Source organism: Dasypus novemcinctus, chromosome 28 (genome assembly GCF_030445035.2).
Source record: "Dasypus novemcinctus isolate mDasNov1 chromosome 28, mDasNov1.1.hap2, whole genome shotgun sequence".
NCBI lineage: Eukaryota > Metazoa > Chordata > Mammalia > Cingulata > Dasypodidae > Dasypus > Dasypus novemcinctus.
Window position 1 is genome coordinate 24,739,602 of NC_080700.1, and position 17,281 is coordinate 24,756,882.

General features: G+C 41.8%; 1 pseudogene; it reads right to left on the minus strand.

Annotated features, from left to right (window-relative positions):
- Positions 1–8,565: 8,565 nt before the first annotated feature.
- Positions 8,566–16,892, minus strand: LOC101442662 (general transcription factor II-I pseudogene; annotated as a pseudogene).
- Between the last annotated feature and the right edge of the window lie 389 nt (positions 16,893–17,281).

A 17,281-nucleotide genomic window follows, 5' to 3' on the forward strand; every position in this document is an offset into this window, starting at 1 on the left:
TCTTCCCGAATATTTCTAGCTGGTCCTCAGAATATCTCTTGATAATTCACTCTCAGAGTCCTGTTGACATAGTGCTTCCTTTAACGGTAGGGTAATCACGTAAAATTTAACCCAGTTTACATTAGTGTATACCCATCTGGCTCCGAACTACCTTATCCTTAGCCACTGACAGCTGAATTCACTGACTTGTGGGACAGTATGTGTTAGTTCTGTCCCTCATTGCATTTGCTCATCCCCAATCTTTCTGAAGAAGATTTGGCTCTCCACAGCCCCTGTTGTAAGGTGGACCTGGGCAGCCATATTTTATGCTTTGTGATGCTACCCCCCCACAGCTCTGAAGAAGCAAAGTTCGAACTGCTACCCAGAGACAGATCAGCCATGAGCCAGCCTGCAGTGACCTATGTTTGTGAGGTCAGTCTTTGAAAACGACCTGGAGTTTTCTCTGAGAAGTTTGGAAACCAAGAGCTTGAGCCAGTTGGCTGAGGATCTGAGGTAAATATTCCAGAAGTAGACTCTCACTCAGAACACCATTGTTGGATGCTGCAAGTTCTGAGGACAGCAGTTGGATGAGAGAGGAGAAGGGAGCAGATTCATAGAAAGGAACAGAAATTTTATGTGCGAGAGACCAGCAGGGAGCATGTACCACTATTCTTGAGAGTTTCAGATGCCAGTTCTAGAACATTTCTTTTCCTTGAAAAAACCTAAGATTTCTTCTCATTATACCACCAAGTGCCATACGAGGGACACCTTACCAGTGGAAATGCTATCCCTGAGACAGATTCGAAACATAATGACATTTGCTCTGTAGAAATGCACTTAATTGGCTGTGTTATCATACACTTGTCATACCTAGAGGAGGGGTGGAGGTTAGTCCAAAAATACTGAGCCTCCCTAGATGCCCCAAGTTTAATTTCTAATTGTCATGCCTTGGGATCATGATGATTAGTGCAGTTTGCTAAAGGATTCAAAATAATCCCCCTTCTATCCATGCTTTTTCAGAAACGTAGTCTTTCAGCCAAACAGTGTGGTACTCACACCATGTTTGTTCAAAAGGTTAGAGAAAATGTCATCCAACCAACAGCTTGGAAGGGAGCTCAGAGCAGTTGGTGAAGCTCAGTGGGTGCTTCCCAAACAGTCTAGAACAAACAGAGATTGTATCCTCGAGTGTCCTGGGAGCACCACAGCTTCCTTCCCTGAGGTTCTGTGATTAGGCCTCCTGTTCAGAAGCTGAGCCCATGGTGTTCCTCTCTATCCTTCTCCACCTGGGTCAGGGCAGGGTCCCCAACAGTCCCTCCCACTTGGCTGCCTGGCTCTGCCAGCCTGCTCTCTTCTCCTGGTTCAACTGCCTTTTGAAACTCTCTTATTAGATAATTAAAATGAAAACAGCCAGTGAAAATCTATATTAGGTATTTTGTAAAGAAATTTGGTGTTGCTTTAAAGAATCTTTGGTACACTGATACTACAGTAACAAAACGAAGGATTTTTATGCAATGGTTTAGTTAATAAATGAGAAAGATTCCCTGAATGCATTCATCAAATATAATGAATGTACCACACTAATGAAGGAAGTTGTTGATGTGGGAAAAGTGGGGGTGTGGGGAGTGGGGCATATGGGAATCTCCTCTATTTTTTTATGTAACATTTTGTGTCATCTATGTACCTTTTAAAAATAAATTGAAAATATATTTTAAAAAATGAGAAAGATTGAATTTGAATATTTTGATCGAGCATTCTCTGTGCAATTGTAATTATCCTGTGAACTTAGCAAGTTCACTCTTTGAGGACAGTTCAAAGGGAAATGTCAATCTAATTCCACTTAAATGATGTATATTTACATATAAACAATTTCCAAATGAATAGAGTATGCATTAAGAAGGTTTTACTGGTGTTGGTTATACCAGCATTTAAATCGACCTGTATACCTCAAGAGCACCAGACACAAGGTGATTCATTAAAAAAGGACACTGTACAGGCATTTCAAATGCACCAAATTTTAAAATTAGGATACGGTAATATGGTAAAGAAGAGCTTCGTCAGTGGCGCACTCTAGGACCTTGAGCTGAACTTCCGGGAAATGTTTCCTTCGGTTGTGTGAAACAAATGTCTTTTTGATAGAGAGGCTCTCAGGTGAGCTGGGAATGCAAGAGTGCTTGGGTAATGGGCATGGGTCGTGTTGTGCAGTCACAGGAGAGTGAGTTATGATGGGATGGTGTAGATGGATGATGTATGATCAGAACTATGCAGGAGCTGTCATCAGCCATTGGGACACTTGCTCCCGCCGCTGTCTCTATCTCTTGTCTGCATTTTGGCGAGCTCGCATTAGGCAAGAATGCTGTCTTTTCTGATTAAATTGCTTACCGGCCAAAAGGTGATGACAGGATAGGAACCATATGCAAGCAACTACTGTGGGCTCTGGGTTTTGGCCTAAAGGAAGATGCATGATGTAATGGAAAAAACCCTGCTCTGCCAGCCAGTAGAAGTATGACTTTGGGCTGCCTATTTAACCTCTTGATGGTTCAGTTTCATCAGATGTAGAAAATGTAGATAAAATACAGGTTAGGGGGAAGAATCTATTATTTAACATATGTAACACTCTAACCCAATGCCTGGCAAGTAGATGGTATTCAATAAACAATTGTTATCATCATCATCTTCGCTTTAATTTGGAAAGATTTATTTCTAATTTGCTTCCTTTCCTACTTCCTTTCTTCTGAGATTCTTCCCCAAAGAGAGTGACTGCTCATCATAGTGGAAAAGCACCGGATTAGCAGCTAGCCTTCCGTTCTTTCTCCTTTATTGGTTGTGAGGCGCTCAGTAGGTCATCTGAAATTCCTGGGCAATGGGGTACAGGTGAGATCATCTTCCAGATCTCTTCTTGTTCTAAACGTCTATGGTGAGACCTGTAGCATATTCTTATTACATTGTAGAAGTTGGTTTACCCTCTGACTGGACATTTATTTAGTGGTGGCTAATATGTTGAAAGTTGATCCATTGAATGTTACCCATCTCAGTTTGGAGTTGCGAGAACATTCCCCATATACCTGCGAGAGAATCTCTAGAGATACGTGCCAAAGTTTTGCCTCAGGGCTTTGGAACCTGGAGACTCAAATCATCTCTGGGGTGTTTCCTACCCCCAAGGAGAGGTAACATCAAGCACCAGGAGTGGCTCTGCCATCCTCCGGGCAGAACAACAGAACTTCTGTCTTCAGAAAGTTTGTTTTGCAATCAAGAATATTCTTCAAAAATTTTTAAAGAAATCTCCAAGTGACACAAAAAGAAGCAAGTCTTGTGGTTCAAATTTAAACACACAAGAACAGAAATCAGTGCAGTCTTTATTCCTGCATCTTCTGAAGAAATATGGCAGGAAGGTACATCATTTTCAGAATTCAAGGATGAAAGACTGGTCCATCATGATTTTGGTTTTAAAGGTTTGAAGAGCTATTCCTCTCATTTTGTACATTTGGGGAGCTGTGAAGTTAAAATTGGAGAGAGTGTATGTATAAGGGGACAGAACAATCTGTTAGGGTCACTATCGGAGGCCAGAACCATAGCTGGATGGGAGCTATTTTGCCCTGTTGACTTTTAATTACTTTAGGTGTCCTGATTTGTGAAAGCAAACTGGGAGAGGGAGTGAAGGGGAAACTGGCATAATCTTTTCAGCCTCCCAGACAGAAACTTGACCATAAACTCCCAGTGCACATTAGTCCCCTGGGTAACTTGAAATGGGAACATCATTCACTAGTACTTCTCTCGTGGGCCTCTGCTCAGTGTGGGTCCTTGAGCTGCAACCACTGGTTCTCAGGAATCCCTTTTGGTTTTGGGGACTCAATCAGGATTATGGCCATATTGCCACTGAAAGACACAAACGAGGAGTGACCCCAAGTGAAGCGACTTCTCGGACCCAATTTCACCTCTCCCCCCCAGAGAACAAAATTAAGCAAAATAGGAATAGGAAGAACAAGTGATTTGGAATCAGACCTGGGTTGACGTCTTCATTTCATGACTTAAAACTGTGCCCCCTTGGATGGGCTCCTGATCTCTCTGCTCCTCAGTCTGCTCATTGGTCCAATTAGAAGAACACCACTTGCTTCCCTGGACAGCTGTGAGAACTGGATGACAGGTGTGAGATGGGTATTATGAGGCATCAAGTGTCACGCGAACATAGCTGGAGTGTGAGGATCTCATTTCAAACCCAGATCTTGGTTCTTCAAAGCCTGAGGACCACGTTGGTTCCTTGGGGCCCTATGTGCGTGAACCCTGGAAACAAACCCACCCAAAGGCAAACAAGTAGGATACAAGAGAAATGTAAGGGTAATGGCTAAAGAGAAAAGAAGGTGGGATATTCTGAAGGTGGGGGCTTATTGTTGTTTTTCTCCCATTCCTGCCTTCTCCACCCCCCACTCCCATAGCACACTGGGAAGGGAGGCCACAGCAAAGCTGGGAGAGGAAGAATTGGTCTGCTGAGATTTCTGTGGATTGCTGGGAGACTGGGAAGCACTGCCTGGGACTCATCAAATGGGCAGAAGCACCAAGTGGGCAGAGACCCTCTCTGAGTTTGGCTTTTCAGGAGGGTTTCAGCAGTGCCAGCAGCACCTTGTTGGCAGCACAAGACTGTAACACGCATGCCAAGCATGGTGGGAAGCTGGGCAGTGTCCAGTGATGGTGCCAAGCTGCCTTGGAAACAGCAAGAAGCTGTGCCTGTGGCGTAAGCGTGAGCATGCTGGGCTGGGAAGGGGGACCAGCAACCTTAGCAGTTGCAGAAGGGATTGAAGGGCCAAAGGTTGTCTCTGTAGCTAGTCTCCCCCCAAAAAGGCAACTCAGATGAGTTTTGGTAGGGGAGGGCTGGAAGTCCTGTTCTAGAAGCGGAGGGCTAGAGCGAGATAAGGTATGTCTCAAAAGCAATCCTTTTTGTAGAACCATGCTTGGGATGGCCTTGGAAAGCATGGAATATTTGACAGTCTTTGTCATTAATACTAAATTCTCAAAATACTTCCTTTCCAAAAAAAAAACAGTGCACGTGCGTGTGTGTTCTTGTTACAGCTTGAAAATACCTGCATTCCTTATCTCTTGAAGACATCCACATGCTTTTTCTTAACCGTCAGGGCTGGAAAGTGACTCTCCATAGAGGAATCTGCTAGCAAGTTGTTGAGTGATTTCATCTACGAGCAAGGAGGTGGGAGGACATTAAGAGGTAGATGAAAATAAACACTACCCAAGCACAAATCCAATTAACGATGCAAAGAATGACGTTGAATTCAGAGCGCCCGGGCTCTTTGGAGGAGATCCTCTTAGAGTTACTCAGCTACGGTTAGAGAAGTCAACTTTATCAGAGAGGAGAGGTGCAGCTCACTGCAGAGTCTCCATGGTGCAGCAGTTTGCAGCTGTTAGGTACCCCAGGAAAACACGTCCTTAAACTTAGTTCTGTGGATGTGGACCCATTGTAAGAAAGACCTTTTGATGAGATTACTTTGGTTAAAATGTGTCTCACTTCATTCAGGATAGGTCTTAATTCTATGACTGGAGTCATGTACATGTGGGGTGAAATTCAGAGAGAGAGAGAAAGAGAGAGAGCGCACCACAGACGAGGCAGCCCAAAGTTGAATATCAACGGAACCCAGAAGATAAGGGAGAGGCGAGGAGGCACTGCGTTGTGCCTTGCCATGTGACGAGGTCGGGACCAAGGGTCCCCGGCAGCCAGCCCCAGAATGCCACAGTGTTTGGAGAGAAAGCATGGCCTTGATGACACCTTGGCTTGGACTTTTTTCCCTAACCTCAAAACCGTGAGCCATTAATTTCCCACTCTTTAAGCCAGCCCAGGGCATGGTATTTCCTTGAGCAGCCTAGGAAAGTAAAACACATGGTTAAGAGAAGGAGAAGCACTGTATTATCCTGGACAGGGAAGGACAGATTCCCCTAAATTCCAATGGGGGTGGCAATGAGGCTTTCATCCATCGTGGTTTTTTTTTTGGTACTGTCATTTGTCTGTAGCAAAAGAAACCCGACTCTTCACTGCATCTAAATGCATGTGCAAAGTGTATTTCTAATAACCACACTAGTTTCATTTAAGTTCTTCTTTTTTTTTTTCCTGTGGTGTATATTTAACACTCACGTTATTGCAGAGCAGCCTGAGAGGAGCCTCTTAGGAACGTCTTTGTTCCCATTACACTTATGTCTCTTATTTAAGGATGCTAATTTTCCTAGCAACTCCTCATCCGCCTCTTTACTTCTCCAGATTCCGAAGGCGATGCTAATCAGCGCTCTCTCCTAACAGCTGTCTCAGCCTCCCAAACGGCAAAGAGGACATTCCTGCCGTAATGACAATCCCTCAAACCTGCCTCCGTTTCCACCGTCCCATCCATTGGGTTTCTAGTTACTCAGGACCTGCTCATTGGATAATTATTTAATATCCAGAGTCCGTTGCTCAAGGCCCTTGACAAAACGTCAAGTCATCAGCGCCGGGGGTTAGTCAAGCCCGATATATATTTTTTTAATAAAAGGATGATAAGTAAGGGAAGGGAAATAGAAGGTTGATTTCTCTTGAGATGGTGACTACCATTTTGTGTCTGCGCTTTGTTGGAGTGAGACCATTTGACAGAGTCTGTGTGTGAGAGAGAAGAGGCACATGGAAAAGCAAAGAACCTCAAGGGACAGGACTGCCACCTCCAGAATGCCTGGCTGAGCACCTGCTGCTAAGAAGCAGTGGGTTGATTTTCTTTGGAAGCAATTCATTTTCCTGTTGCCTGAGGTTTTTTTTTTCTCCCTTCCTTTTAATGTATATTTTGTATATGAAGGTATTTCAAAATACAGCTTGCTGATTTTTCACTATCCTACAAACTCTCAGCCTCCTGAGAGCATTTCCCCACCTTGCTCAGTTGTCTCAACTTCCAGTACTCCTCCAAGCCATGGCTACAAAAAAAGAAAAAGAAAAAGGAAAAACATTGAATTTGTAACAGTAGAATCCAAAGCTTGGAAGCCGAATGACAGCCCCATAATTGAAGTATTTATGTGTCTAAATATTTCAACTCAGTCTGCAAATAAATATGAGGTGCCTGTAAGTGATTCTATCACACTCAGGCAGACACCTACTCAGGCAGACCCACACTTGCAACCTTGTGACTTTTCTCGGAACGTTGGAAGGATTTTCTATCCTTGAGTTCCCATTAATTTAAATCAAAACTAAAGTTCACCGTGTCTCTCTTCTGCTGGTGACATTTTCTACTTCACACATTGTCAACCTCATTTAACATGTTGCTACTGCACGGCAGTCACCTCGCAGGAAACCACACACCCCAAACAGCAGTAGCTTTTCTTTCCTTCTCTCCTCCTTCTGCTTCCTTTACAGTCCACCCGCTCCCTTGAACTATTTGCTGAGCCGACAACCCTCACCCAGGTAGAAAGGCAGGTGTGTGGGGCCACGAGGGTTGCTCATTTGCCAGTGCCCACTGTGGAAACCAGGGCTGTCCACCCTAATTTCTATTCTTCTAGGTGTTTCCAATGGATTCAGATATTGGGAGTGTCTCACAATAAAACAACTGAAGCATAGAACAGTCCCTGGGAGGCAGGAGAGAAAATTGTAGCAGACTTAAACAAAAAGGAGAAGTTATAATCCACCAAAAGATTAACTGATCGTGGATGGGCCAAATTGCACCCCGGATGATATTCTATTGTACAGCGATTTGTTGTCAACATTAAAAAAAAAAAAAAGAAGTCTGGAGGTGCAATTAAAATATTGGATTCTTGGATTCTCTGTAAAAATCAGGGCATCTGTCAACTCTGGCCTGGGTTTCCTCACGGAAACGAGTAGACTTTGATGACCTGCACTCTCAACACTCTTCAAGTCCCCGCAGACATTCTTCACATCTGCTGACCTGGCTGGTACCTTTTGGTGTCTGAGTTTATTACTCCTGTTCCCAAATTGGGGAATTCTGGAGGTCAGAGCCTGCATGCGACCTTTGCATTGAATCTACATGCAAACCTTGCACACAGGTTACATTTGTTCATAGCCCATTTTATTGCAAACTTGTAAGTTGGATGTAGCTTCTGACTACTTCTTACAATGACTAATTCCCTGATAACATCGTTCCAAATATGAGAGAATCAACTTCAGAAAGGAGACAAGGTTTCCTGTATAAAGTCAAATATCACATCAACAGCTGTGTTTGTTGAACTGTCACTCAACAAACATTCATTGGTTTCCCACTGTGTGGCAGGCTGCTTCTCTCCCTCACCTGAATGTTAGTTCCATGAGGCAGGAACTTGGACTTAATCACTGTTCTATCCTCACAGCCTGAGAGAGGCGGCTGGTACAAAGTTTTTGAATGTTGACTGAATGAGCAAACAATGGAGAATATGGATGGTGGAACTCTAAACCGTAATCAGAGGAGTAGAGAGGGCTTATTCCACTTATTCCAGCAAAGCAGAGAATGACAAAGTAGAGGAACAGTGTGTGCAGAGATTGGAGAGAACGAATTGTGTTCAGGAAAAAGCAAGGCATTTGGGATGACTGGAGAAAACAGAGAGGATGAAGGGGCTGCATTGCAAGTGAGGAGAGAAGAGGCCAGTGGGTTAGGCGGGGGCCAGTTCATGGAGAGCATCATAAACTACTTCAAGGAGTTTGGAATGCTTTTCAAAGAATACCTGTAAGAGCAAGGAATTCAGTGAGTGTGAGGTAGCTTCAGAGAGGAAAGAGGACCTCATTTCAGCCTCCAAAGGGACGAAGAGGCGGCCATCTCTTCTGAAGTTTGAGGGGAACCAATCCCTTTGGGTGGTCCCAGTCTGCAGTTCTGGCTAGAAGGGAGAAGATACATGAGTGTTGGAATCAGACCTGGATTTAAATTCCAGCCCTGATATTTATGTAACTTTGGGAGAAATCCTTAACTTTTGTCTAGCCTTGTTTTCCTCATTTGCAAAGTAAAGAAATTGATACTTACCATGCATGGTCATTGTGAGGATTGCATGGCATAAGGCATTAAGCTTCCCAGCAGTAGTATTGAGACATGAATAAATAGCAGCTATTACTTACTATTGGCCTCTTCGGCCTGCAGAAGGAAGAGAATTTACTCAAGGCCTTTCCATTCCTTGGCCTCTATGAAGCTATCTGACCCAACAGAGAAGTCAGGCAAATCTAGACTTTGGGGGACTAGAGGACCACGACCCTCCCACAGTAAGGCCACCGAGCTTTGGAGACCAGTGGTGTCATCTACCACAGCATCGGAGTATAGAGAGGAACAGAAGAGGGCAAAGGACTGAACTCTAGAAAACTCCAACTTCGGTAGGTCTGAAATGTGAGATGACTGAGGAGCAGTCAAGGCCAGGCAGACAGAGGAAAACCAGGAAAGTGAGAAGGAAACAGAAGCTCATGAACGAAGACTTCCAGGAGGAGGGAGTGGCCAACCTGGCGAATGATGCTGAGATGGTGAGAAAAGCAAGGGTTGAGTTGAGGAAAGTATGCGAGGCAAGGAAGTGGAGATGGTTCTTCTGAGTTTTACTATAAAACATAGCTAGATGTGGTGTGGGTTCCAGGGGAATTTTGCCACCTAGGTGCCTTCTACAGAACAATTTTGGGACTGACCCTGCTTTTTTTTTTTTTTTGCCTGAAGTTGGGCATTTCTCTTTTCTTTACCTAGTTACTTCCTAATCATCCTTCCTTTAGATGTCAGGTAAGATAGATGTTAGTTCTTTCGCTAACAGTTTTCTGACCTTTCAAACTAATAATATCTCCCAGCTGTGAAATCTTATTATTTACTAGAGAGACTGTAGTTTTCTTTGACAGCACTTACCAGTTTGTCATCTTTTACTTCTGTGGTGCTTTGACCAATGTCCTACTCAACTGTAAATTCAGTGACCACAGGATCCTTCTCTTTTTTACTTGCCACTATATCCTGAGGATGCAGCAGACTACTTAGCATGTGGTAGGTGCTGAACAAATATTGCTCGCTTTATAGCCATCTGCATCCCCTATTAGACCAGCAACTCCATGAAGGAAGGGTTGTTTCTTTGTGCTAACTGTTGAATCTACAGCATTCAGAGGAGGACTTGGCACCAAGCCATTGAAGTACAAATAGTTGTTGGATGAACAAAAACCTATTTAGGTGTGCATTTAGTTTCATTACAAGAATTTAAAGAACTGAAGGATTAAAGTTGATTTTTAGAAAGCAGAAACTAAAATAGGTTTTGACTTTAAATTACCAATTTTTAAATGAGTGGTACAGATATTTTCTGGAGACCTGAGTTTCACATTGCCAATGTTTCCCAGTGTAGAGAGAAGCCAGACTGTGCCTTTACCTTGTGGGGCTTTGTATGCTGGGCACACTTGAAGCCAAAAGATTAAAAAAATATATATTCTGCAAGTGATAATGTTACATGACAGTAATTCACTAAAGATGAGTAAATGTTTGCAAACACACAAGAGGTCCTGCATGCATTATTCTCTACTTGCTCAATGAAAAAATGCCAAATCAAGACCTAGAAAGCAACGAAAAGTTATCAGCACCTATTTTCAGTTTCTGAAGGAAACCAAAACTCTTAGGAAGTTTCCTTGAGTAAAATATGGTAAAATAGGAAGCACTTTCCTATTTTACCTTAAAGGCAAAAATATCCTATTTCTCCATCTTTTGTTCCTCTCCATATTCTCTAGAAGGAGGACAACTGTGCCTCTCAATGCATGCTTCAGCTCCTTTCCCACTCCCCCAAATCTATTTCGTCTGGCTCTCAAGGAAGCATGTTTTAGATGTTTTGCCATAATTTTCTCTAGGACAGTGATGTGCTCCATCACAGAGATCACATTTTGTGCTTTGAGCCCATGAAGAGGCCCTAACTGAGGATTTTATGTGCATTCCCATAGCAGAAATTCTCATCTTCCAGGGTTTTCCCTCCCTATACTGTTTCAGTGGCAAGCTCTAACCATGACTCAAAAAATCCTTTTGTCTCTGGTCTGTGACTTGGCATGTCCTGTGATTTTCTCAGGTTTATAGTAGAAACCAAGCTGTTCAAGCAGCTTCAAAACTGGCCTGATTACAAGTCCCACAGCAGCTGCCAACTCCCAAGGGATCTAGCAGGTTGATCAATCAGGACCTTCAAGTAATTCAAGTATATGTGTCATCACTATTCCGTTGCCTCCAGGAAAACTCTAATTTGTTAAGAAAACGGGTGTCTGTGAAAGTTGGGGTAAAGAATAATGTTCCATCTGCAGTGTTGTGAGGAAAGTTTGCAACCTCCTAGTGAGGTGAATTACCACATACATCTGCTGCTGTGTGGGAAACATTTTTATTTTCCTTCAAATTTTAAAGCCAACCTCTCTGTGGTCTCCACCATGTTTGTGATAGACCTTAGCAGTTTCCAACCATAGTTTCAGTTCTTTTTCCCTTTCTAGAAAACAGGAAGACCACTTTTTCCAGGCCCCTTTGCAGTTGTGTGGAGCTAAGCATGTGATTCTCCATGCTTTCTTCTCCAATCTTGGCTAGCTGTGATGAAATGGTTGCAGAGGAGGTGACACAAAATTGAAGAAAGCTGCTATTCTGTACCACCTCATCTAGGGCAGCTGTCTTCCATCTGAATACATCAGACTTTGCCCAAATCAAACTTAGTATGAGTGAAGAATAAGTTTTTTTGTTGTTGTTGTTAGGTCACTGAAAATTTGGTGCTGTTTGTAACCAAAATACAACCTAAAGTATCCTGACTGATATAATTGCATCCAACTTTTGGATATTTTGCTGAGGACCTATATGCCTTGGAGTCAATCACTTCTGCTCCTTTAAATCATGTTCCCAATGATCTTGTGCTAATAATCAAGATACACTCTTGGTCAGATAAAGGGTAATGAATTTAAAACAAAATGCAGCTAAGAACTCAAACTTGGCTTTAGAATACCAACCCTGGAAAATAACCCATAAAATGTTGCCCAACTGTAAATGGACAATACATGGTCTAATACTTTCTCATTATCAGTTCAAATAAACAAAACTTAGAATCAAAAAGTAACTAAAGTAATTCAAATGGTTAACTTCCTATATCAATGAAATACCAGAAAGGCATGTGATATACATTCTCAAAGCACAGAAAAAATTTTAGACTTCTTTCTCCCCATTTCTATCACTTTCGATATCCTCCATATGGGTAGCAGCTGCTCTCTGAAATATTCATGCTTTCTTCATTTCTCATTCTTAACCCCTCAAAACTCCACACCAACAGAAACTTGTCGATGCCGTGCTGTGCTAAGTGGATGGACAGCCTCTTGCTCTACCTTCTTGTTTTTATGTTTTTTCTCCTGCCAGTTGTTCTTTCCCTTTTTGATAGAAGAAAAAAGGTTAAGTATACTCATGAACATTAGTTACTTCTGTTTCCATTGTATGTGGAGTCAAGTATCAAAATATTATGAAAACTGGCATGAATGTATTACCTAGAATAGGAGAAGTCAAATTTTGTGTAGACCACAATAGTTTAGATCTTGGATCCCAGAATTTTTTTCCCCTAGATCTATTGCTTACTGGCTATGTGAATTAGGTAGCAATTTAATCCTTCTGAATGTTGGGAAACACATTTCTACAGCGAAGTTAATCATACTATCTAATCACACAGGTTTTTCATGACTTAAAAATTAAAAAAAAATTTTTTAGTGTGTGACTGGCATGGATAGAGTTTATTACCTTTTATCTACAATTTAATTTGAGGTAAAATATAAGCAATACATAAAAATGCCTATTTCTGCTACCATGTAATATAATCCTCCACTGTGAATATTGTGTTAAGCTAATGAGAACTCTATGCTATCATATGCTCTAGGATTTTCATAAAGGTGGTATTTTACACTTCTCATTGTTTGTGAATTCTTGACACGTGTATGATTCTTCTGCAGCTGATGAAGATATCAGAGGGTGCCCAATTAGCTTATTGACTCTTTACACCCCACATTGGAGCCTCATGTTACAAGCAGAATTATAAAACAATGAAGGCAATGACATCTCCTTGAGAGTGATCCAAGCCGGCACAGCGTTTCAAAGAATGGCACGCCACAATAGGTTACGTGAGAGTGAGGCTGGAGTGTCATTTAGCTTGCCCAAATACCCATACCTGATCTTTTTATTTTTATTTTATTTCTCTCCTCTTCCCTGCCCTCCCCGCCGCCGTTGTCTGCTCTCTGTGTCATTCGCTGTGTGTTCTGTGTCCGTTTGTATTCGTGTCAGCAGCACCCGGAATCTGTGTCTCCTTTTGTTGGCATCATCTTGCTGCATCAGCTCTCCACTTGTGCGGCACCATTCCTGGGCAGGCTGCACTTTTTTCACAGTGGGCTTTCCTTATGGGGCGAACTCCTTGTGCATGGGGCTCCCCTATGCGGGGACACCCTGCGTGGCAGGGCACTCCTTGCACGCATCAGCACTGTGCATGGGCCAGCTCATCGCTCGGGTCAGGAGGCCCTGGGTTTGAGCCCTGGGCCTCCCATGTGGCAGAAGGATGCTCTATCCATTGGGCCAAATCCACTTCCCCATACCTGATCTTAAACTTCTGATACACCATCCATTTTATTTGGACAAAAACTAAAAGTGGAAGAGTTTGTCTGGAATTCACCTATAATCTACATGCTGAGATACTGACCTCTGACTATTAGATGATCCAGGTTTTTAAAAATTATGATAAAAAAACAACAACATGGAACAATGATAGATAAAGCTTAAGAAAAGGTTTAAAGGTTTAGTCAAGTCCACAGGTGCTAATTGCTCACTCAGTCATTAAGGAGAGCTGTGAACAAAGAATCATTTAAATGAATTTTCAAATAGAAAAATTAAAGAACCAAACTATCACAGGTGTTTTCTTCATTGCAGAAGCTGAGGTGTTCCAGTAGGAGATATCTTCTCTCAATTGGAAAATAAACACGCTAGCTGAAGACTCTGCTGAATACGTAAAAAATCCAATGAGATTTGTCCCTGACATTTTCTCTGTCATTTTTCAGCACTGCTGTAAAAGCCTTATAATACATTCCAAAGCAAACCAGCCATTCCAAATCTGCAGTCACTCTGCTCTTTAATTCACAGAACTGTTGAAAAAGTAGACATTTCTATCTAAAAGTAGAAAAAAGGGTGTGTATAGAAGGTATTTCTGTATTCAAGAATATTGCACAGCTTGTGGCAGTAAGAGGTCCAAAAAGCTCTTCCCAACTATGGATACTTTTTTTTTTTTTAATAACAATATAAAATTAACAATACTTCTCATTGGAATGAAACATTCTATATTCAAAATTAAAACGGCAAGAATGTTTAGCCATTCAAGCATTCTGATTGGCTAAGTATTGCTGACTGTTAACAAAAATAAGTTTCTAAGCACTTTTTTTCTTACACATTCATAAATACTCATCCTTATGAGTAACACCACATTCAAAGGCCTGAAATTAAAAATATGTTTCCTCATCAAATTTTGTATATCTGGCATGTTGCCATAGAAATATCCCAGTTTACTTATTTTTTTTTTTTAAATGAAGCTTGATATCTTGGAAATAAAAGAAGGGGTAAATTGGTCATCTCTTACACCTTTTAAATACAATGAATAGAAATGGGTAAAATTAATAATTTCATGACATCATCTAAATCTTGATGCATACTTGTTTATATTACTTTCTATTATTTGCAGAACTGATCTGCATCCACTTGCCAGCTGGGGGTTTTATGCTATATAAGTAAAAATATCAATGTTTAAGCTGCTTCAGCTTTGAAAAAATGACGTTAAAGGTTCTTTTCTGACTACAAAAAGAATACAAGTACATTGCAGAAAAATTTAAAATGCCAAAAATTACAACAAAAAGAATAAATATTATCCTTAATATTGTGTTATTAACTTTGGAAAACATCCTTTCAGTATTCTTTCCTTTCTTTTTTTTTCTTTTTTTCTTTTCACCTCATTTTCTGGAACCTTTGAATTGCTCCCAGAGTTTGTGGTCTTTTCAGTACTGTAATACTTTTGTTTTTATTTTACTAGCCATTCCAGGAGGCAAAGAGGAAACTACTAGTTCAGGTTTTTTAACAACAAACTTGATTCCTTCAAGTTGTGAGATTCTAAACCAAGTAGGGTTCCAAAATGGAATTCCTTCCTGCAAGGCTTCTACATTAAGTAACTCAGGATTTGATGCAAACACAGGGTATGGTACTTTTACTGCCCCTGTGAGTCCAAGAGCTTGAGCAAATTTCAAATAAAAAATCTCTTCCACTTGTTTGCATAGCTTGGTAATTCTTACATTCCAGTCTTCTTTGACCGATATGTTTATTCTTGGCTGAGTAACTTCAGTTGTACTGTGAGTCAGAATTTCTGGTCTCCTAATAACAAATTTAATTTGATTGCCCACTTGAATGATTTTTTCCCCAGCCTTGAAATTCCATATCATGAGGTACTTCTCAAAGGAATGTTTCTGGTAGACCTTCCACATAGAGATCATTAGGATGAACCTCAAATTTCTGGTAAGGTACAGCCTTGACATCAGTGCTCCCCAAGTCTTCAGCAAATTTTTTGCAGTAAAGCTGATCTACCATCTTTCTCAATTTAGTGATTCTTGCACACCACTCTTCCTTCACTCCTGAAGCTGGTTTATCAAGCTGTAAATCTTCATGTCTTGAAGTCAGAAGTTCATGTTTCTTAATCTCAAGGTGAATCCTTTCCTTTGCAAGTAATATCCTCTCAAGTAAAGAAATCCCATAAGTAGAGGGCTATCCGAAAGGAATTCCTTCAGGAGGTCCTTCTACGTAAAGATCTTCAACGTGTGACTGGAAAAGGGGATATGGTGTCACCACAGGACCTTTGGCTTTTGTAGCTGAGTGTATTTTCTTTCAAACAACTCTTCAACTTGCCTACATAGATCAGTAATTCCAGCATTCCCTTTCTCAAAGTTGAACTTCCTCACTCTCTGTTTTCCAGCATTGGCAGGTTCAGTAACTGGGGGTTCTGGTTGCTCACTGTTCTTTGGTTTCTTGGTAGGTGGAGAATCATCATCATCTTGAATAGTCACCTCAACTCCAGGGTCCTCATTTGTTTCTGAAAGGACTTGCTGAGTACAATCTTCCACTGGTGATTCATTTCTGTTCCTTCATTGTCTTCTGAAGAATGATGGCTTCCTTGCAAAGTCTTTGAAAAGGAAAGTTTTCATCAACATCATCTGAAGGGCCTTGCATGTTGTATTGATAGTAATCAGGGTCTTCTGATTCTTCCTTTACCGTCATAGTTGCCATTTCTAGGGAAATGTCAGAATCTTCCGTGAGTTCACGGAAGATTGATGGGCCACACCTTCCACGTGGAGACAGTATTGACCTTTCACCATCTGTTACCATCACACATTCACCTACATGCTTGTTTGGCTCTAGGAAAGGTCTCCTGATGATAAATGAAATCCCTGCTTTTTTCTCCAACATCCATTTCAGGGTTGCAAGATCATAATTCTCAGGTGTTTAAAGGCAACTCCTTCAGGAAGCCTCTGTATTACCATTGCTGACTGGTCTCTTAACATCTTCTCATATGGAACAGGGACCACTGCTGATTTGTCTAAAGCTTTTCCATAGCAAAAGCAGCAATAGCCCTCAACTCTTTTTCCCAGTTTCTCAATTTCCACAGCATCTACATTCATCCATTTTGCCTGGGTTGTAGATTTCATTTTATGCTTCTCTGCAGCCTTTTCTTCTTCAATACAGTATTTTACAAAATCTTTCTGAATATCCTTCTTGGTGTTGATGAAAGCATGTCTTTCATTTCCAACAACAAACATGTCTGTTTCATACACTGCAATGCAGCCTGTTTCTGCCTTGGACTTGGCCAGTTCTTTATACATTGACTCAAGAGCAGATGGGACGAAGGCAACACATCCTCCTCTCTGAGGACTCCTCATCGTCAACAGGCTGGGTAGACATTGCTACTTGGACCATGATCCCTGAGAGCTGCTGCCTCCAGGCACTGCTGGGGCTGAGGGTGCCAAAAGCAAGTGAGGGGGAGCGGGCAGGGGGTGAGAGGACGAGAGGGCCCGTGGGCCCCAGCTGAGCTCTTGTCACTGCCTCATGGCCTCCCAGGGTCTTGAGTCCATCACAGGGGATGGAGGGAGGAACTGGGGTAACCATGGCAGGTGGGAAGTCATGGCTAAATTATCATGACATTTCAATGAGATAGTTCATTTAGAGGACCTAGTCCAGCATTTGGCACATAGTGAAACATCTCCATAAATTCTAGTTCTCCCTTTCCTTTACCACTTCCTCTGTGACTCCTTGCCTACCATATTGTCTTCTCCTTTGTTATTTGAGAAACACTAAATTACATTTTT